This window comes from Octopus bimaculoides, chromosome 26 (assembly GCF_046866305.1).
Source record: "Octopus bimaculoides isolate indiv1 chromosome 26, ASM4686630v1, whole genome shotgun sequence".
In the NCBI taxonomy this organism is placed as follows: domain Eukaryota; kingdom Metazoa; phylum Mollusca; class Cephalopoda; order Octopoda; family Octopodidae; genus Octopus; species Octopus bimaculoides.
Window position 1 is genome coordinate 29,290,719 of NC_142953.1, and position 25,000 is coordinate 29,315,718.

The following is a 25,000-nucleotide window of genomic DNA, read 5'->3' on the forward strand; positions in this document are numbered from 1 at the left end:
TGTGTTATTATTGAGAGCAGTTTGATGGAGAAGCTGTTGGTGCTCAGATGGACCAGAGCTATGTCAGATTTCCAGATTCAATGATCCGTGTTGAGGCATATCCATAATCACACACACCCACATCCAACCACCACCACCCCCTACTCTTTCTTTCTCTCTTTTTCTCATTCACACACACACACACACACACACACACACACACACACACACACACACACACACACACAAGTGTATCTTCTTTGTAATGGTGAATTCAGAGTTCTCTCTTTGGATCATGTTTTGTTCACACTCACAGACTTTCGTTATAGCTCTAATTAATTCTTAATTAGCTCCAGAGCACACTAAATGAAAAATAATTTCGTTGAGAGGAATTGAGTCTGTGCCATGTGAAAATCCATGAGTGTTTATTTTATACACATGCGCACATGTATTCTTTTGTCTTTTGTTTAATATCATTGTACTGTGTATGCGCATATGTATGTATGTATGTGTACATGTATATGTGTGTCCAGATGCATCCTCAGGGGTACAAAGGGAGCAGAAATGCCCCGTGACAGAAGGAGTGTGAGTGTTGGTGGTAGGGCTTTGCAGGATTGCTATAAAGGAACAAAAGATGGGGCTGGTAGGATTGGAATTGGTGCTAGGTAGCAGCTTTTAAAATTGGGGAATGTTGAAGGTTGATTGTAGGGTACGATGGATGACCAGTGATGCATGAGTTGGGGAAGGTGGACGGCCGTGGGAGGGAGTTGAAGAAAGCGGCAGGATAGTGATGGTTATGACAATGCGTAGGACAAGAGAGAGTAAGAGAGAGAGAGAGATGGCATGTGTAATTGGGTAAGGGTCAAGAGTAGAGAGAACATGTCCGGCTATGGGAAAATATTACTTTATGTGGAATTGCTGGAAGGTTGGTGACAGGAGAGGCATCTGGCTGTACAAAGGCATCAACAAATTCTATCTGACCCATGCGAGCATGGAAAAGCATAAGTATAAGCATCGAACTCACTACCTCATGATTGTGTGCCCGACGCTCTACCCATCAAGCCATGCAATGATACTGAAGTATCTTTGGAGTATTTACTCTTTCTGTGAGCAATAGGTGAGAGAGAGAGAGAGAGAGAGAGAGAGAGATCATAGATTGTATGTTGCTGATATTGATGTTGTTGCTGTTGTACTTCTCATAGTTGTATAATTTGTTGTCATTGTTGTCATTGTTGTTGTAGCTACTGCTGTTGCTTTCTCTCCCGGCATTTCCTCTCCCTTCGCTGTCGTCTCTCACACGTCACACCCACCCACGCACGAATTCATACATTTCCGCAAATAAACACTCACACACACACACACATTTGCGCATTCACACAAACATGAGCTCACTCATACAAATGTGCACAAACACACACACACACACACACAGCCTCACACATTCACACTCATATATTTATACAGAATAACACACATATATACACACAGCTATGCATTATTTCAATGCATATTTATAAAAGGGTTTTTTTTTCAGCCCTTAGCAAATGACACCTGTCAAATTTGTCAACGTTTATTAATAATAATAATAATAATATGTTGTTAAAAAATTTTCCAAACTATTATTATTATGATGATGATAATGATTAATAATAATAATTATAATAGTAATGATGATGATGATGATGATGATGATGATGATGATGCTGATGTGCATATTTTTGTATTTTTAAATTCTTCATTTGCCACAAGGGAAACTAAAAAAAAAAGCACAGCACAATATCGCATGGCACAGCATGACTGATATTTCGATATAGAAAGACAGGCTGCTACAAAAATACGAGATATATATTTGTTGGCTTGTTTTTACGTCCGTTTTTCTATGCCTGTGTGAGTTGGATGAGTAGTAGAATTGTGAGGTTGGGAATTTTAATCCAATCCTGGATGCCCTTCCTGTCTGTCCCCCAACTTTTTCCTGTTTTGCATATAATAGAGGTTTTAATTCTGCAACTTTGAAAGTGTGGGGTTTGCACTTATCGAAAGGGGACACAAGAACAATGAAGACATAAAAAAAAATATTAAAACAATTTTCAGCAAAATATATAAATAAATAAACAGAAACCCCAACAGCAGGGCTGTTCACTTAGGGTGATCTAAGGAAACCGCACACAAAGGTCCCGCATTATTCTGCTGTCTCCAAGGCTTATCTATCTATCAATCTGTCTGTCTGTCTGTCCATCTATCTGTCTACATAGCCATCTATCCATCCATCTCTCTATCTTTTTACCTATCTTCCCACCTACCTATCTATTTATCAATTGATCAATCTACCTCCCTATCTACCTATCTATCTATCTATCTATTTATCCAATCTATCTATCTATCTTTTTATCTATCTTCCTACCTGCCTATCTGTCTGTCTGTCTGTCTGTCTGTCTGTCTGTCTGTCTGTCTGTCTGTCTGTCTGTCTGTCTGTCTGTCTGTCTGTCTGTCTGTCTGTCTGTCTGTCTGTCTGTCTGTCTGTCTGTCCGTCCGTCCGTCTGTCTGTCTATCCATCCATCGATCTGCCTCCCTATCTACTTATCCATCTATGTATCGATCTCTTTATCTGTCTGTCTACCTACCTACCTACCTACCTACCTACCTACCTATCTATCTACCTTTCTATATATCTGTCTGTCTATCTATCTGATATCTGTCTATCTATTTACATAGTTTATTTATCTTTCTATCAAATATCCATATTTACCTACCAATCTACTTACCTGCCTCCCTATCTATCTATTCATACATCTAACTTTCCTTAGTTCGTTCCTTCCTTTCTTTCTTTCTATTTTGATTTCTTTCTTTCTTTTTCATTCTTTCTTTTGCAAATCAAGGTCAACAGTCTTAATTAGGTAACACTTACAAGCACTAATTAGATAATTAGCTGCTGAACATATTTCTTTTTTTTTTTTCAACATCTGGTATTAAAAATACCACAATAGTAGCAACAACAACAACAATGATAATAGTAATAATAATCGTAATAATAATAATAATAATAATAATAATAATAACAATAATAATAATAATAATAATAATAATAATAATAATGATGATGATGATGATGATGATGATGATAATAGTAATAATAATAATAATCCAGCTGTAAAAGTGCACATTTAATGAGTTGCCTAATTAAATATTGAGCTGGTGAGAATGATATTCTGAAAAGAAGGGGGTGAGAAAGTAAAGGGATACCAAGTAAAGATGAATTTAAGGGGTCGTAAGAAAAGGCATTTTTCTTATAATATACTTACTAATATTTTCTTTTGTATTTTTTGTTAAACTTTTCCTAATTAATTACAAATGAGGTGTGTGTGTATGCGTATCTGTATGTAGGCATGTGTACATTTATATACAGATATGTGCATTTACATATGTGTATATATATATATATATATATATATATATATATATATATATACATGTATGTATGTAAGTATGTATGTATGTATGCTGGTTCATGAATGCATTGCGACTGTATGGCCTTAACAGTGATTGAAAGAACACTTAAGAACATATTCACACGACACAGGAGTCCAGTGTAATCCATGGGCAGAAGAGGTGCAGCTGAAGTGTACAAGAGTAGAAAGTCCAGGTAGAGAATCCACCGACACATCCACACTCGTTCGTCTGGCTGAACTTGTCCTCTCACTCAACTGCTTCTCCTTCACTGGTGATTTTTACCAGCAGTTCTCAGGAGTGGCCATGGGATTGACAATGAGCCCCAACTATGCGAACCTGTTTGTTGGCTACGTTGAGACCCAAATATTCTCAAGTTTCACTGGTCCCACTCCCAAACTATATGGTTGTTATATTGACGACTGTATCGGTGCAACCTCACTCTCCTGCCAATATCTAGACTCTTTCCTCTCTTTTGTCAAATCTTTCCATCCTGCCCTCCACTTCTCCTCCTGCACTATTTCCGACACATCAGTCGCCTTTCTTGACGTTTCGGTCAGCATTCATCCCTCCACTCTCACCACCTCCATCCACTACAAACACACACTCATACCTCAACTTCTCCTCCTCCCACCCTAAACACACCAAGCTCTCCATTCCCTATTCCCAATTCCTCTCTCTACGCAGGCACTGCAGTGACAATCATGACTTTGAGACTCAGTCTCAACTCATGGCTTGCCACTTCATCCTATGTGGATATCCCCTCACCACTATCCACACTGCCCTTGCCAGAGTACATTCCGTGGACCATGCATCTGCTCTCTCCCCTCGCACCCACCCCACTGTCAGCCATCTCCTGTTTCCCCACACCTACTACCCCACCACCCTACCTCTCCAACGCACCATTCTCCGAGCCTTCTGGTGACTCCAGTCCGACCCCTTCACTTCACACATCTTCCCTAACCGATCCTTCCCCTCCTTCAAACGAGCCCACACCTACGAGACCTCTTGGTCCGCAGCTTCTTCCCTAACCTAACCTCCCAACCCAGCTCGTTCCCGTGCTCCCGCCCACGCTGCTGCACTTTCCCTTACCTCTCCCATACCACCCTCCTCACAAGCACCCATCATCGACCCTATCATATCACCGACTCCTTCACCTGCACTTCTACCAATATCATCTACTGCATCTCCTGCTCTCGCTGCCCTTCTCTATACATTGGGCAAACGGGACGTCGCTTGGCTGACCAGTTCGCAGAACACCTCCAAGACATCTGACTCAGCAATGATACCCTGGTCTCGCGCCATTTCTGCTCTACCGGTCACTCTTTGCAGCACCTGTCTGTGTTCGGATTATCCTTGCACAGGAGCCATCTGGACTCCCGTTTGCACCGTGAACAAGGATTAATCTTCTCTCTTCGCTCCTTTGCGCAACATGGGCTCAACTATCCTCCTCTATCCTCTCTCCCTCTCACACTCTCCCTCTTTTTCTTTTTTACAGATAATATTTCTCCAATAGACGTTTTATGCCTTCAACTTGGCAGATATTTATTGTTATTTGATTTTTATTATTATAAAACCTTGACACTTTTTTTGTACTAAATTTTGCTTAAACGTACAGATTTTTCTACTTTTCTTATTTTATCGCATTTGTAAATATTAGGATACGTTTTTTGAAGTTACTTGACCTGAAGAGTGTCCTCATTATGAATGGTATTTATCTTGATCGATTCCTTGTAGATTGACCAAATATTTTCCACTTTTATGTGGCCATGAAACGCACGTAGACTTTCGTCCACCTTCGTTTTTATAAACTTACTAAACTGATGTAAATTTTTAGTCCAATATTTCATAGTTTATATGTATTACAAATTTTCTCTTGGATTTTTTAGATTTTTAAATTAGTATTCTGTATAGTACGCTTTTCTTGATGGTGTCTGATCTCCCTCATCGTGTGAGTTGCACCGTGGTGGTTCTTCGCAAAATTATTATTATATATACATATATATATATATCTATCTATTTTTTGTATATTCTCCCATATATATATATATATATATATGTAATGTATGTGCATCAAACTAAGTAAAATCGTGGTCATCCATAGATGTAGGCATGTCCCTCTGACAGCCAAGAGGCCTTTGCCTTGTGGACTCATGGGTGCTGGTGCCACATAAAAGGCACTCGTGCTGGTGTCATGCGGGGAAGTAACCATATGCAGTGTCATATCAAAAGCACTTGTAGATAGCACATGTGCCAAAGTCACATCACATGTAGAACATGTAAAACCCTAACGCACTACACTCTGTAAAGTGGTTGGCATTCGGAAGGGCATGCAGCCATAGAAGCCATGCCAGAACAGACAATTGGGGCCTGGTGTGGCTCTCAGGCTGGCCAGCTTCTGTCAAAGGGTCCAACCTATGCCAGCATGGGAAAGGGATGTCAAATGACGATGACGATGATGACGATGATGACGATGACAGATGATGATGATGATGGTGATGATGATGACAGAGATGACAGATGATGATGATGGTGATGATGATGACGATGATGATGATGACGATGATGATGATGACAGATGATGATGATGACGGTGATGATGATGACAGAGATGACAGATGATGATGATGGTGATGATGATGACGATGATGATGATGACAGATGATGACGATGATGATAGAGATGACGATGATGATGATGATGGTTACACACACACACACACATACATGTATACATACACACACACCTACATACATACATACATACATGCCTACATACATTGTGTAGAAATGTAATAATTATGAATGTATGCAATCAGAAATTCAGGGATATAATCTGTCAGATATCATGATGCTGCTAATCCAGATAACTCCACTAAACTTATTAATCCGTAGAGCTTGTGTGGAAAAGTATAGGGCTGAGGTAGATATGGATCCGTGTGTGTGTGTGTGTGCATATGCATTTGTGAGTCTGTGTATGTATAGATGTCTGTGTGTGTGTGTAACTAAGAGTGTGTAAATGTGTGTGTGCAGCTGTGTATGGATGTGTATTTGTTTCTATTTGTGTCTGTGTAGAGATGTTATGTTTGAGTGGAACTCTGTGACATGGATTATACAGGACTAATAAATCAAGGAGTATATATGTGCATCTATGTACATGTGTGTGTGTGTGTGTGTGTGTGTGTGTGTATGCATGTGTGTTTGTGTGCCTATATTGTACACATTGTATATATCAATATGTGTGTGCATGCATATGTATCTATGTATGTGTGTATGCCTCTGTGTGTGTGTATATATACATATATATGATGTATGCATATGTACTTACATTATACAATGACTATAATATGTATGCATATATATGAGTATACGTGTCATTATGTATAATATGTGTATATATATATATATATATATACACACACACACACACACACACACACACACACACACACACACACACTTACGTAGATAGACACATGTGATTGTGCTTCTTAGTGTATATGTTTATGTAAATATCAATATATATATATATGGATTTATGTATATTTATATATGTGTATATATATATGCATATGTATACACACACACACACACACACACACACACACACACACATATATATATATGCGTGTGTGTGCGTGTGTGTGTGTATTTTTGTTCTTCTTGTTACTGTTGTTGTGGTGCTTGATGTCCTTGTTGTTGTTGTTGTTGTTGTTGTTGTTGTGTTCCTATTACTGTTCCTGTTGTTCCTTACCATTCCATATCATAAAGCACCGATAGCTAGATTTACTGTGCAGCCATTTCCCAAGAGTATTCCATTCGAGATATCTGCTTCCTTGAGAGAACCCCATAAATAGCTCTGCCATTGTGCTTCATAATGGAAACTAATCTTTGAGAATACATATATATATATGTGTGTGTGTGTGTGTTTGTGTGCGTGTGTGCATCTCTTTGTGAATATATGAGTGTGTATATACATGCATGTATGTGTGTGTATGTTTATTTCTACGTATGTTTATGTATATGCTTGTTGATATGTATGTATATAGAATTATTCGAACCATCAATGTGTTGCTGTGAATATTTCTCTGTGTGTGTGTGTGTGTGTGTGCGCGTGTGTGTATGTGTGTGTGTTTATGTGCATCAATGTATATTTATACATACGTACATATAATACATACACACACACAAACACACATTTGTATGTATGCATGTATGCATGTATGTAATTATTTGAAAGTCTGTGTGTTGCTGTGTGTATTTTTATATACACTTATCTACATGTTATTTGTGCTTATGTATGTATATTTATGCATGTTTTAATGACTGTGTACATGTATGTTTGTGTGTATATATGTATATGTGCGTGTGTGTTTATTTAAATTTATGTATGCATGCACACACGTATGTGTGGGCAGGTGTGTATATCATCTAAAGAACTTTGCCAAAAATACCCATAACTGAAGATTATGAATCTACTTTCCAATGCCAATGTGTATGTCCCAATAGCTGACCGATTTATAGTGATCTTGTTGCAATGCATCCCTGGAATTTGAGTTCAAATCTTACTTGAGACATTTAACCCTGCCATTTCAACTATTTCATCATACTGATAGTGAATTATTAGAATGGTCAAATTCCTGCCCCATGATTGGCCTTAAGAAGTTCCTCCTATTGCAACTGGGATAGCTGTGTAGTTCTTCTACTGTAAGACACTTGTTTCTGTAACTCTTTCCTGCCTTAGCCTCTCATCACACGGCATAAAGCCACCTTCCGCTATACAACTCCTTCCTCAATTGAGAGATATTTTTTTTTTACTTTGTCTTGTGAATTACTTGATGACTTCACTGAGGCGAGTACCATGTAAAAAAAGCACCCAGTACACTCTGTAAAATGGTTGGCATTAGGAAGGGCATCCAGCTGTAGAAACCATGTCAGAATAGACAAAGGGGTTTATAGCAGTCTTCCGACTCATCAGATCCTGTCAAGCTGATTAAACCAAGCCAGTTTGAAAAACAGGCATTAAACATCGTTGATGATGACGACGACTGTACTATAGGCACAGCCATATGACTATGATTTCACTTCGCTGGACGAGTCATGTGTGTGTGTGTGTGTTTGTGTGTGTGTGTGTTTGTGTGTGTGTGTGCCTTTCATCTCCTATCTTCTGTGAAAACACGTTTGATCATGAGGAGACATTATGTTACTTGTAAACTAGGTGAGGTTTGGCAACATGAAGAGCATCCCTCTGTATAAACATCCACCTCAAAAAATTTTATCTGACCCATGCAAGCACAGAAAAGAAGGAATTAAAATGATGGTGATGACAGCCTATAAAAAGAAGTCTTGAGCATTAATTTGCATATAATTAAGCATGTTAAAACTAAGAAAAACTTTAATCAGTGCAGCAAAGGTTAATTTCATTTTCTTTTTCTTTCTTTCTGTATTTTCAGGTGAGTCCCGGCAGTTCTGGAAAGTTCTCATGTGTATCTCTTCGACAAGTTTCTTATATCTTCAATCTCTGTTCACCTTTCCTCACATTTACTACACTCTCTTTCTCTCTCCTTCTCTCTTTCTCTCTCTCTCTCCTTCTCTCTCTCTCTCTCTCTTTGTGTGTGTGTGTATATATATATATATATATATATATATATATATACACACACACTTATGTTTTTTCTCCCCCTTCTGCATGTATTCCTTTCCTCTCTCTCTCTTCCGTACACATTTTAGATATGCACACACACACAGTCTCTTGGCCCTTCTCTCTGTCCTTCTCACTCTCCCACAACCCCCCTCTTTCTATACATATTACAACCCCCCTCTCTACATATTACTTTCCTCTCACTCTTCCTCACATATCTTACATACACATGCATACGTATGCAGCGTTCATACATTTGCGCTACTGCAGCTCTCTCTCTCTATCCATCCATCTATCCATCTATCTATCTATCTATCTATGTCTCCCTGTCTCTCCTCTATCTATCTATCAATCTATCCCCTCTCTCCCCACTTCCTTGATACATCAGATCAGATCAGAAAAAAGAAGAAAAAAAAAGGCTATGGGTTGCTGCCGTCCGTTATACTGCAACAGGTAAGGATTAGGTCAGACAGTTTGTTAATTTAACCGTTGATGGCTTCGTCGTGGTTGGTTTCAATGTTAATAATTGCAATTATGAAGTGCACCAAGTGGCATTAAAACTATGCAACATGGTGCATAAAATTATGCATTGGCAATGCAAGGAATAACAACACTGCACTGCAATGTAAATGGTGCAGCTGAAAGATATTAGTATTTTTGTGTATAAGTGTGTGTGTGTGGGGGGGGGTATTCATGTTTCTTTGTGATGTCCTGTACCCAGATATGCATCTATATATACATGTAGATGTCCATACAGTGCAGCGTCGATGCATCTGTGCTGGTACTGCACTAACACATCCATGGTGATGCTGTGTGAATGCCCCCATGCCAGTAGTGTGTAAATGCACGCATGCTAGTGCTGTGTTAATGCTAGTGTTGTGCTAAGGCAACCATGTCGGTGCTGCACTAACACACCAGTGCCAGAGCTGCGGCGTAAATGCACCTGTGACGGCGACACGTAAAATGCACCCAGCACACTCTGTCGTGTGGTTGGCGTTAGGAAGGGCATCCATCCATAAGAAACCTTGCCCCAACCGACAGTTGGAGTCCAGACAGCTCCCTGCTAGCCAGCTCCCACATTAAACTGCCCAACCCATGCCAGCATGGAGACTAGACGTTAAATAATGACAACAACAACAACAGCAATACTGTGTTCTAGTGTGTTAGCAGTGCACTTCACATCGCTCCTTAAGGTTACCGTGGCAGGTTTTCTATAGAAATTATGGCCGGCAGAGATTCTGTTATGATGTTTCGTATTTGAGATGCCTGACGTAAACAACGAGATCCATTGAGATCCACGATGGGAAATGATGGGAAGAGTGATAAGGGGTTCGAATGGTGGTGGTGGTGGTGGTTGTAAGAGTAGTGGTGGTGGTGGTGGTGGTTGTAGTAGTAGTGGTGGTGGTGGTGGTGGTGGTTGTGATTTATAGTTGTAGTGATGACAGCTGTGGTGTTGGTGGTGGTGGTAGTAGTAATAATAGTGGTGGTGGTGGTAGTAGTAGTAGTAGTAGTAGTAGTAACAGCAGCAGAGGTTGTAGTAGTAATGATGGTGGTGGTGGTGACAGCAGCAGCAGTAGTAGTAATAATAGTAGTAGCAGCAGCAGCAGTAGAGATTGTAGCGGTGGCAGCAGCAGCAGCGGTAGTAGTAGTAGTAGAAGATGAAGTAGTAGTAGAAGATGAAGTAGTAGTAGTAGTAGTAGTAGTAGTAGTAGTAGTAATTGTAGCAGCAGCAGCAGAGGTGGTGGTGGTGGTGGTGGTGATGGTTGCCTGTAAATTGTCATTGTTATCCTTTGTTATTTGAAGCTGTTACTTGGAGAAACCACCACCACCAGCACACTACCCCCAACGCACATGACACACAGACAGACAGACAGACAGACATGAAATAAAAGGTTATAAGGACCTCTGCCTGGTGTTCACTGATAAACTAACCCACAAGTCACTTCCAATAACGCCCCCCTCATACACACACTGCCAAACAACAACATCCGCGACACCACCAATATCCACCATGGTGGGAGGGGGTGTGGTGTGCGTGGTGAAGGAACACTGGGAGGGGCAGTGGGAGTACACATCCTGGTGTTAAGAAATATATGTATACAAGTGTACAGGCATATATATATATATATATATATATATATATATATATATATATAACTATTTAAAATTATAATTTAGGGTAACTGAGAGATACCACCACGCTGGAAATAGCAGCCAAAACTTGACTCTAAAACCGCATTAAATGTTCATACAACACCAGGAGAGAAGACAAAGAGACAAAATAAAGTAGCATCGCACCTTGGGCAAATGTCTTCCACTATATCCTCAGGCTAGCCAAAGCTATGTCAATGGATTTGGTAGATGGAAACTGAAAGAAGCCCTTCGTATGTGTGTGTGTGTGTCTTTATGTCTGTGTTTGTACCCCACCACCACTTGACAACCAGTGTCGGTGCGTTTATTTCCTTGTAACTTAGCAGTTTGGCAAAAGAGACCAATAGAATAAATACTAGGCTTTAAAAAAAATATATCTCTTAGGGTTGATTTGTTTGACTAAAACCCTTGAAGGTGGTGCCCCAGCATGGCCACAGTCAAATGACTGAAACAAGTAAAAGAAATATATATATATATAGGGAGAATTCACACAAAAAACAACAGACGAAGACAGGTGGTGTAGAAAACAAACAGATGTATTAGTATAACACTTTATATTCATAATATATATTTATAAGTTTATATATCTATAAATATATAAACAAGTAAAAAGAAAGACAAAAAGGGAAAAAAATAGTATATGCAACAGGCTTGTCACAAGGGACTCAGAATATATCATGGTGTGAGCAGAGAACCAAAGAGAGGATTTGAAGATGCATCCTACCCATTTCTCAATTGTTATTGCTCAACACAGAACAGGGTTTCCTGGCGACTCCGAAAGCACTGAACACAAGCCATATCAGATGTCATGTTCTGGAGACAGGATTTCAATAATCTAATAAAAAACATCAAATTCCGGGAATTGGATAACTAATTACCAAATCATTAAAAGACTAACCTGATTTCTTATTCCTTTTTCGTGTCTCTTTTTTTTTTTTTGTTTTTGTTTTCACTCACCAAGATAAGATATATGTTAATTCTGATAAAAACAACCTCTCGGTAGTTTAGTTTAAAATGCTTACAAAACATTTATTATCCAGTCGCATCCCTCTTACATACACACATACTCACACAAACACACACACACATAATCCCATGTTAATATTTATAAATTCATTAACCTAGAACGTAAGTAGAATGCTGCTACACACAAAATATAGTAGAACCCTATCGTTGCATTTCTAATTTTACATAACATTTAAGGATCATAAAAGAAATGAGTTTGCTAGCCACCCTAAATGAAGGTTAAGCAATCCTACATAAACAGATTTTAGGCATAGTGAGAAAATATTTATAATTATTTTTAGAAAAGTAGTTCAGCACAATTTGTTGTTGTTGGCACTCCGTCGCTTACGACGTCGAGGGTCCCAGTTGATCCGATCAATGGAACAGCCTGCTCGTGAAATTAACGTGCAAGTGGCTGAGCACTCCACAGACACGTGTACCCTTAACGTAGTTCTCGTGGATATTCAGCGTGACACAGTGTAACAAGGCTGGCCCCTTTGAATTACAGGTACAACAGAAACAGGAAGAAAGAGTGAGAGAAAGTTGTGGTGAAAGAGTACAGCAGGGTTCGCCACCATCCCCTGCCGGAGCCTCGTGGTGCTTTAGGTGTTTTCGCTCAATAAACACTCACAGCGCCGGGTCTAGCAATCGAAACCGCGATCCTATGACCGTGAGTCCGCTGCCCTGACCACTGGGCTATTGCGCCTCCACCTCAGCACCATTTATTAAATAATAAAAGCTCGTCAGACGTAGAATAATTTCATAATATTTAAAATGAAAAAAAAATCACGGGATTTTTTTTTCAGTTTGAGTTAGATATTGTGGATTTTTATCTGTCTGTTACTAAGCCACGACTATGAGAAGCTTTAGTCTTGACGAACATCATCTCTATCTATTAATGATTCAGATACTAATATTATTCTGCATGCAAGCCAGTCTCTGAAAATGCCACCCGGGTAGCAAAAGAATCAATAGAATTTGTCTGATGTAGCTATGGGTGGTTTCGATGGGGCAGAGATGTGCAGAAAAAAATCGTTTTGTATGTTTTTAGATTTGTTGTATATTATAAATGGCTTCTGGCGTTGTTTGGAGTGATTTATTGTGATAATGGATCGTTTCTCTTGCAAATTATGAATAAACATGACAAATATATTTAAATATTCAGAAAAGATATATCATTTGTTTGTTTTTTTAGATGTAAAGCTCACTATTATGGGAAGAGTCAACCTGCAAACGTTAATTTCCTAAATATAACTTTACATTTCGATGCCAATAAATATTTCCCCTTGTCATAAACCTCATGAAAGAATTATTCTTTATTAATAATGTTCATGGCTGTGTCATAAGTAGCTTGCTTACCAACCAGATGGTTCCAGGTTCAGTCCCATTGCGTGGCACCTTGGGCAAGTGTTTTTTATTATAGCCTCAGGCTGACCAAAGCCTTGTTAGTGGATTTGATAGGCGGAAACTGAAAGAAGCCCATCATGATATATATATATATATATATATATATATATATATCATAATCATTGTTTAACGTCTGTTTTTCATGCTAGCATGGGTTGGACGGTTCGACGGGACTGGGAAGCCAGGAGGCTGCACCAGACTCCAATCTGATCTGGCAGTGTTTCTACAGCTGGATGCCCTTCCTAACGCCAACCACTCCATGAGTGTAGTGGGTGCTTTGTATGTGCCACCGGCACAGGGACCAAAGGAGGCTAGCAATGGCCATGATCGGTTGATGCCTTTTATGTGCCGCCAGCATGGAAGCCAGTCAAGGCCTTAGTGTCTGCATTTGTCTCACCACCACCACTAGACAACCTGTACTGATGTGTTTGCATCCCTGTAACTTAGCTGCTTGGCAACAGAGACCAATGGAATAAGTACTTGGTTTGAAAAAATAAGTGTTGGGTTTGATTTGTTCGACTAAAACCCATGAAGGCAGTGTGCTAGCATGGTCACAGTCAAATCACAGAAACAAGTAAAAATAAATGGTTGGGCATTGGTTGACATGTTTGGAGAGAGAGTAACAGTATCAGCTCTGCTGTGTCTTGGTTGTTTCCAGAATCAGGGGCCCAGCTGACCCCACGTACTCTTACCAGTTATGAAAACTCTTCAAAGGAAAGACAAGACATTCAATTCACAGCATCCATGCATCCACAGGAGATGCCAGATATTGGTTCAGTATAACCATGCATATCTGTCTTAGGGTCCCTGCCATCAGATTTTTTTGTAGGGGTTTACACTCTTAGCCCTTTTAAACATTCAATAAATTACCCCAAAACGCAGCAGGAGTTTATCCTTATAACAGATATGGTTTGTGCAGAGCCCGTCCTGCTCTCTCCTCTCACAAGCCTAGTTGTTATCAGGCTACAGGCTTCCTACGGTGTTACCTTCTCTGAGATGATCCTTTGAGGAGCTGAAGCACATCCTCTTCTTTGGGTCCATTGGGGTGTGTGAATGATCTTTCTCTTCTGAGGGTAATTCCATGGCTTGCTAATCATTTCATAGCTGGGACCCTGAGAGTTGCTACAATTTGGGGTTAAAGTAGACCTGGCTACAATAGTGGATAAGTAATAACTCCACACTCTTCAAAAGTCTGCGACTCCTGAACCACACCACCAAGTACAGTTTTGAGTCATATCCAGGACACAATGATTTATACACACATATACACACACACACACTCTCTCTCTTTCTCTCTCTTTCTTTCTCTCTCTCTCTTTCTCTCTCTCTCTCTCTCTCTCTTTCTCTCTCTCTCTCTCTCTCTCTCTCTCTCTCTTTCACACACAAACACCCATGCAAATCGACCCCAGGACTTATTCTTTGTAAGCCTAGTACTTATTCTATCGGTCACTTTTGCCGAACCGCTAAGTTACGGGCACGTAAACATACCAGCATCGGCTGTCAAGCGAGGTTGGTGGGACAAACACAGACACAAACATATACATACACATAAATATATATATATATATATATATACACATATATACATATATACGACAAGCTTCTTTCAGTTTCAGTCTACCAAATCCACTCACAAGGTTTTGGTCGACCCGAGGCTATAGTAGAAGACATTTGCCCAAGTTGCATGCAGTGGGACTGAACCCGGAACCATGTGGTTCGTAAGCAACCTACTTACCACACAGCCACTCCTACGCCTTATATATATATAGAGAGAGAGGTGTGAATGTACACATATACATATAAGTGTATACACATATATATCTATATGTACTTGTGTGTGTATATATCTATGTATGTGTGTGTGTGTGTATATATATATATACACACGCACACACACGTGTACATATACATATGCATACATGAGAGATAATGAGGGATAGGGCACCACAGCAGAAACAAGATATCCTTAACAACAAAACCATTACACTTGATAAATGATATTACGGTGCAATGTCATGCAATGTCATGCATATATACTATATATATATATATATAATATGTATTTATTGTTTGAAGACTTGTCTGTGGTTGACAGACAGGGACACGAATGTCGGTGGGGAGGAAAAAGTAAAGCATTCTGTATTACTTAATCTATAGTGCTCACACACACACACACACATGCAAACACACTCATACATATGTACTGCATTTTAACATGTATAAGGAACTCCCTAATTTTGGGGCTTAGAATTTGGAAAAAAAAGGTATTGTAAGGGATTATAATACTATCCATGTTTAAGAAACTCCCGTTTTTTTTAACCTAATTTTTAACAAAGAAGTGTTCCTTATACATGTTAAAATGCAGTATATACATGAGTCTTGCTTGCTCATGTGGGATCAAAAGCAATCACGTGTGAATGCATGTCATGAACTGAAAAAACAGTTGGAAGTTGCTCTGGATCTTTTTTGGGAGGTCATCTCTGTTGATGAGAGCTGGTGCTATAGAATTTGCAGATGTGGAAGAGATGAGCGGGATCACTGCCAGTGCCGCTGGACTGACTCCTGTGCAGGGGGCACGTAAAAACACCATTTGAGCATGGCCATTGCCAGTACCGCCAGACTGGCCCTCGTGCCGGTGGCACGTAAAAGCACCCACTACACTCTCGGAGTGGTTGGCGTTAGGAAGGGCATCCAGCTGAAGAAAGTCTGCCAAATCAGATTGGAGCCTGGTGCAGCCATCTAGTTCACCAGTCCCCCGTCAAATCGTCCAACCCATGATGATGATGATGATGATATGTATATATATATATATATATATATATATATATATATATATATATATATTTTTTTTTTTTTATATTCCTTCATCGGAGACAGTATGAGAAAATGGTTAAGCAATAGTTATTCTAGATAAGATATGAAATACAGAGCGAAGTGGAGGAATGAAAATAGATGTGAGATATTCAGGGATATTGTATCTGTAGATCCATTATTTAGGCAGAATGGTATACATATAAGGTAATGGATCTACAGATGCAATAACCCTGCATATCTCACGTCTCTTTTCATTCCTCCACTTCGCTCTCTATTTCATATCTTATCTAGAATAACTATTGCTTAACCATTTTCTCATACCGTCTCCGATGAAGGGATATAAAAAAATATCCCGAAACAGCCGTAAGACCTTCTATTTATAAATGTTCTGAAACTGATTTTTATCTCTTTCTGTTAATTTTTATATGTGTGTGTGTATGTGTGTGTATATCCATATTATGTTTGTCTTTGTGTCTGTGTATGTCCCCGGCATCACCGCATGACAATTGATTTTGGTGTGCTTATGTGCCCGTAACTGAAAAAGACCAATAGAATGAGTCGGGGTCAATTCGTTCTACTGAAACCTTTCAACATGCTGCCCCAGCATGGCTGCAGTCAAATGACTGAAACAAGTAGAAGATAAAGGATATATATATATATATATATATATATATATATATATATATATATATATATATATATATATACACATACACGCACACACATATATACACACTTAACAATTAATTAATGGCTATCGTGAAGCCAGCTAATTAATATCCACTAATTTTGGTGTTTGTTATTAGAAATTGTCAAACTGTCTGATTATGTTATCTCACCCACCTGCGCACGCACACACACACGTTTCTCTCTACACACACACACGTACACCTTTCTCTCTCTCTCTACACACACACGTACACTCACACACATATACTCACATACACCCTCTCTCTCTCTCTCTCTCTCTCTCTCTCTCTCTCTCTCTCTCTCTCTCTCTCTCTCTCTCTCTCTCACACACACACCTACTATCCTCCTTCCTACCCCTACCACCCACTTCTCAACACTAGTTGTTCCTTTGAAGCGAAAGTCGTAACAATAGCAACAACAATTACAACAATAACTATAGTAATCATCATCATCATTATTATTATTATTATTATTATTATTATTATTCGGGTGCTCTTCTTCTTCTTATTATTATTGTGGTGAGTTCTTTCATTTGTCATAATAGCAAAGTTGGAATGGAAAAGATAAAAGGATAATGATGGTAATGATGATGATGACAGTGATCATCATCATCATCATCATCATGGAGAGAGTAGTAATTTTGATGGTGATTATGATGTTGGTGGTGATGATGATAATGACGACGAGGGAGATGACGCTCATCATAGTCGGCGGGGGGGGGGGGGGTCAGGATGATGACAATGACAATGATGGGGATGGGGATGTTCGAAATTATGAGGACGGTGGTGGTGATGACAAGGATGATGATAGTGATGACAATGACGATGTTGATTATGGCTGAAATGATGATGATGGAGGTGTGGTGATCACTGATTATAACGATGATGATGATTGTAATTATGATGACAGTAGTATTGATAATGATGATGATGATGATGATGTGACAGAAAGCCAAGAATTTTCTTCTGTTTCCTTCTTTTGCCATTTCCAATTCCTACGAAACCATTTTGGCAGGATTTTGCTTATTTTTGATAATTTCTCAACGTGTGTGTGTGCGTGTGTATTTGCGTGTGTGTGTGTATTTGTGTGTGTGTGTGTGTGTATTTGTGTGTGTGTGTGTGTATTTGTGTGTGTGCGTGTATATGTGTTTTATCTTATATTTCTAGTTTCAGTCATTGGACTGAGGCCATGCTTGGGCACTACCTTGAAGAATCTTATTCTATCATTCTCCATTGCTGAACCACTAAGTTACAGGGATGTAAGCACACAAACACCGGTTAGCAAATGGTGGGGGGGGGGACAAACACAAGGAACCAGGTGTGAGTTATCTCATTTGTCTATAACTTCCAGGTGTTTTAACACCAGGCAAAGTGATGAAAGTATAGTCTCTTATACCTAGAAGCATATATATATATATATATATATATATAATACAAATTATATATAAGCATGTGCATGTATACATACATCTACATGTATATATAGATGCATATCCGGGTACAGGACGTAAGAAAAACGAATGGGAGCATAAAAACAAAACGGACTTTGTTTACAGACAACAGAACGAACACATAGGAAAACAAACAAGCCACTTATAGAATTATTCCTTCATCAGCTGCCTCTATTCTAAAACTAGGCGTTTCGAAGATAAGGCAGGGACTATTCTTAGAATAGTTTCTTCCTAAGTACTGGATTAACCCACTAAACAGAGGTTTCCAAGGTAGCAAACACAAACCAAGACAGGTAAAATTGGACAGTGAAAACAAAATTAAAAAGCCGTACGGCCAAACGCGATGGGATATCGAACGCCAGTGATATGACAAAGCCTATATATATTTATTTATTTATGTGTTTCAGCCAAGTGGCTGCGGTCATGCTGGTGCACCACCGTGAAAAAAGAAATCTCTAGTAGAAAACGGGAAGTTGGAGAATCCGGGCATCGATCCCGGTACCTCTCGCATGCTAAGCGAGCGCTCTACCATCTGAGCTAATTCCCCACATATATATATGTTTATGTGGCTGCTCTGTCAGTTCTGTAGCTATCTCTCTGGTCTCTCTCAGCGCACTCTGCTGGACTGTCCATGTCTGCCTACGGAACTAGTATTTATAAAGATCCATTCTAGCTAGGAGGATGGATACACCATTATAAGAGTGGCTAAGGCACATTTAGGTCACTTACTGTCCATTTGAACTTTCTGTGACACACCCAGGTCAGGGGTTGAGTGGAAACTCATCAATCCCTTTGACAGGACAATGAGATTCACCCACCCACCTGCCCCGCCGCTTGGTTAGCCAATAGCAGGGTGGATCTGGTGAGTGAGAATTCTGTGATTCAGTTTCAAATCTCAGCTAGGAAAATAAAATGGAGTTTCCACAAAGCTGAGTAATTTTGTAGTATTTGCACCCATGACTTTATGGACACCAAATATAAATAGATACAGGGGGCTTCTACAGGGTTTCCATCAACCAAATTGTCTGAGAAGATATTGGTCAACATGGGGTTACAGAAATGGTGATGACCTGCCCAAAATGTCACGCAGTGGGACTTGAACCTGAAGCTACATTGTAGAAAAAAGCAAGCTCCTTAACCACACACCCATTCCTCCACCTACACCTGTGTGTGTGTGTGTGTATGCATATACAATACATACCTGACTACCGGACTGCTGACACTGCATGCTATACTACCTCCACCCACCCTCACAGCATAGTTATACAACCAGCCATACACATATTTCTGTCCTTATCACATGGACAATGGTTTCACCAGGAAGTATGGCACCTGCAGAAACAAACTTCAAAGGACACACACACACACACACACACACTCTGTCCATAAAGGGGCATGTAGACAGAGACAGGTAAATGTGTGTGTGTGCGTGTGTGTGTTTTAGACAAGAGAAGTAGGTTAGGGAAGTTTTCTCTCGTGTTTCTCATGGTTTTCCGATGGTTGTCTGTTGCCTTTCTATTCTGGTAAATCTTATTTATTATCTTGTATGGGAATATATGTAATGAAAGAAACATGCATGTATATAAATATGTGTGTATAAGGATATATGCAGGCAGGTGTAGACAGAGAGAGAGAGAGAGAGGGAGAGAGAAAGAGCTCGATAGGTAGACAGGTAGGTAGGTAAGCAGACAGACAGACAAACAGACAGATAGACAGGCGGGTAGGTGGGTGGATGGATAGGTAGGTAGGTACATAGGTAGATAGATAGATAGATAGATAGATAAATAGGTAGGTAGGTAGGTAGGTAGGTAAGTGGGTATGTAGGTTTGTGGGTAGATGGATAGATAGATAGGTAAATAGGTAGGTAGGTAAACAGACAGACAGGTAAGTAGGTAGGTTTGTGGATGGATGGATGGATGGATAGATATGCTGTTGACATTACCAATCCCAGTGGGGATCATATTTACATATATATGGCATGGGTGAAGCTGTGTAGCAAGAAGTTTGTTGGTGTGTTTACATCCACATAACTTAGCAGTTCAACAAAAGAGACTGATAGAATAAGTAAGAACCTTGAGAAAAGGAAAAACAAGTTGTGGGGCCGATTCATTTATTCTAGGCGGTGCCCCAGCCTGGCTACAGTCTCACACGTGAAACGTACAATAAAAGATTCGAGACATTTAAATGAGAAGAGGAGTGTCAGGGACCGGAAGGTTCCGTCGCTTCGTCTTTGTGAAAGAAGGGAGTCATTCTTTTGTTTAATGTTCAATTCATTTCATTGCAACTTGACATTAAAATAAACATGTATACATACATACATACATACATACATACATATATATCAACTTTAAATAGAGCTCAAAATTGATCTGTTGAAAATACTTTATTGCAACAATAACAATAATAACAACAAAGTTCAATTGTGAGTTTTCTGCTAAGATTGTTAACAGATACTATATTTTTTACCAATTTTTTTTTGGTTAAAAAAATATATATTTTATACATACATATATATATATATATATATATATATATATATATATACACACACACATATACAGAGTGCAGTGGGTAAATTGTAACCATTATATATTTTTAATTTCGTGCATGCACATTGTTTGTTTTTGATTTTCTCCACTACACAGTAGCCATACTCCCAGGGTCAGTGGGGCACTGTCTGTGAGAAAAAACAGCACCATGATATAATTCGCTCTGCCAGAAATTTGGAAATGACATGCTGTACTGTTTGGCATTCGTGCCAGAAGCTCCAATATGAACATTTCAGAGTATTTGGGTGTCAGTCTGGGGAGAGTTCAGAGGATTTGGAAAGAGTTGGAGGAGTCTAATGGGGATTACAAAGGTGTTTGGAGTGGTCACTAGTGATGGCAACGTTATGCGTCCACTCATCTCCCCACACGACCTCACACTCAACACAGAGGCCTACATCAAGGGCCTGGAAGAAGGTAGTGCTGCCCTGGGTCAAGAAGGTGGCTGCTGGAAGACCCTTTGTCTGGCAACAGGACTATGCTGGTATTTCTTAGTAGCCTCTACCACTTTTCTCTATAAATTTGCCCTGAGGTTGTTCAATTGTTAATAAGCCACCCACATTATTTGCAGTTTGTATTTATACCTTTCTCTTTCTCTGTATGTACGTATATATATATATACACATATATATATATACATACATACATACACAGAGAAAGAGACAGATATAATATATATATACATACATACATATCTACATACATACACACACACATACACACACACACACACACACACACACACCCCTTTGCAGACACTCATCTGTGTGGTGAACAGTAAAACGAGAAAATACTACAATATTTTCACAAGTCTCCTCCATAGCAATTCTGCAACAAGTCTTTTCTTTCTCTATTTCTCTTTCCCCCTCCTCTCTCTATCCCTCCCTCCTCCCTCTCTTTAAGTGTCTGCTTGGTTTTTCTTCTTTTAATTTTTCCCTTTCTTTGTTGCATTTGTTTCTTTTCTATTTTTTAATATTTTTTGTAATTTTGCTTTTCCTATTTTTCCCCAAGTATGTATGCATGTGAATGTGTCCCCGTGTGCCAATATATATATATATATATATATATATATATATATATATATATACACACAATGGAGTCATACCCAATGACTGGTGTAGCAGCACCATAGTCGACTGCTATAAAGGTAAAGGTGACGCATTAGATACAAATAATTACAGAGATATCAAATTGTTGGATCAGGTAACAAAGGTCACCGAGAGGGTCATAGCCCAACTAATTAGGGAGCGAATCAATTTAGATGAGATGCAGTTTGGGTTCGTGCCAGGGAAAAGCACCACTGATGCTATATTTTTGGTAAGACAGCTGCAGGAGAAATACCTAACCAAAGATAAACCTCTGTACCTGGCTTTCGTTGACATGGAGAGAGCCTTTGACAGGGTCCCCCGATCCCTTATCTGATGGTCAATGAGGAAACTAGGGATAGAAGAATGGTTAGTGAGAGCTGTGCGAGCCATGTACACGGACGCCGCCAGTAAGGTAAGGGTTGGCAACGAGTACAGTGAAGAATTCCGGGTAGAGGTAGGGGTCCACCAAGGTTCAGTAAATCCAGAGTCGCTCCTGGCTATTATTAGCTGGGTTGGTACAGTCTTTTGTAAGATTGTACGCTAGCAGGTGGTTCGGTTGGTAAACCGGAGTTTAGGTTATACAGGAGAAGAAAATGGATCTAATAACAATGGGAAACTCATGGTTTTCGCTGGTACGTCTTTAATTAAATAGATACCAAAGAAAGAAGAAGCAGAGAAGAGGGTAGCATTCTTCGATCTTTGGTATCTATTTAATTAAAGACATACCAGTGAAAACCATGAGTTTCCCATTGTTATTAGATCCATTTTCTTCTATATATATATATATATATATACATATATAAATATATATATTATATATATATTATTTATTATTTATTTTATATATATATATATAAATATATATATTATATCTCTTTTACTCTCTCTTTACTTGTTTCAGTCATTTGACTGTGGCCATGCTGGAGCACCGCCGTTCTTTGTAAGCCTAGTACTTATTCTATCGGTCTCATTTGCCAAACCGCTAAGTTACGGGAACGTAAACACAACAGCATCGGTTGTCAAGCGATGTTGGGGGGACAAAGACACACACACACACATACATATATATGTATATACAAGGCTTTGGTCAGCCCGAGGCTATAATTGAAGACACTTGCCCAAGGTTCCACGCAGTGAGACTGAACGCGGAACCATGTGGTTCATAAGCAAGTTACCTACCACACAGCCACTCCTACATACATGTATATATTATTTATTATATATATATATATATATTATATATATATAATTTATTATATATTATACATATATTATTTACTATTTATTTTATATATATGTATTATATATTATTTATTATTTATTTTATATATATATATATATATATATTATATGTATATTTATTTATTTTATATATATATATATTATATATATTATTTATCATTTATTATATATATATATATATATATATATATATATATTATATGTATATTTGTTATTTATTTTATATATATATATATTATATATATTATTTATCATTTATTATATATATATATATATATATATATATATATATATATATGTATATATATACATTATATATTGTTTATTTATTAGATATATATATATATTTAACATTGAGTATTTTATTTCTATTGTTTATCGTTCATAATTCATATGTATATATGCATTTGTATATTTACACATGTATGTGTGTATATATGTATGTGTATACATGTATAGGTATGTGTATATGTATGTGTGCATCTGTGCATTTGTGCATGTATATAAACATTTGTCTGTATATGTGTGTATGAGTCTACATATATGCATTTGCGCATGTGTATGTATGTATATATATATATATATATATATATATATATATATATATATGTATGTATGTACACAGATGTTTGAGAGTGTTTATATGAGAGTGTGTGTGTATATATATATATATATTACAGATATATGAGTGTATGTATATATATGAGTGTATGTATATATATGTATATATATACCATATGTTACATATTTGTTATACCCCCATTAACAGGCCACTGGTATTTATAGAGTGTTAAACACTTTCGGTATGCAAATTAGGGACTCTTTCATAGAATAACTCCTGCATTCATTGAGTATATAAACAGTTTGGCTGCTTGTTTCTTTGGAGACTGTCAGAATGATGCAGACACCCAATAAGGTTAAAAAATCGATTAAGGTTGTTCATCCTTTTATGAGTCTGCAGAGAAATAGCTAAAATTTGCCATGTTTATAATTATACCATATGTTATATATATCTGGCACATGTGCCAGTGGAATGTGACATTTGAGCATGGTCGTTGCCAGTGCTGCCAGACTGGCTCCTGTGCAGGTGGCACATAAAAAAACAACTTTTGAGCTTGGTCTCATGCCCTCATGCCGGTGGCACATAAAAGCATCCACTACACTCTCAAAGTGGTTGGCGTTAGGAAGGGCATCCAGCTGTAGAAACTTTGCCAGATCAGATTGGAGCCATCTGGCTCACCAGCCTCCAGTCAAACCGTTCAACCCATGCCAGCATGGAAAGCGGATGTTGTATGTATATGTTGATGGTGATGATGATCCACGAGGTGGTATCAAAAGGTTCCTCGACTAGTTATTTTTAATAACAAGTAACTTATTTACCCAAGCAAACTTCTTTAGCTACATGTACGCAGACTTGTGTGTGCATGTAGACATATATATATATATAAAAACAAATAATAAATGAGTATTTGCATATATACGTACAGGTAGGTTCATACCTACATCTACCTGTATATATAGGTGCATATCTGGGTACAGGACAT

The 25,000-nt window shown here is 38.5% G+C and overlaps 1 protein-coding gene and 1 non-coding gene across 4 annotated transcripts in view; one reads left to right on the plus strand and one right to left on the minus strand.

Annotated features, from left to right (window-relative positions):
- LOC106871338 (uncharacterized) overlaps positions 1–25,000 on the plus strand; it is a 377,312-nt gene that overhangs the window by 101,683 nt on the left and 250,629 nt on the right. The window lies entirely within an intron of this gene.
- On the minus strand, positions 19,055–19,127 carry Trnaa-agc (transfer RNA alanine (anticodon AGC)). Its single transcript has one exon. It is a non-coding gene; the product is annotated as a tRNA-Ala (tRNA).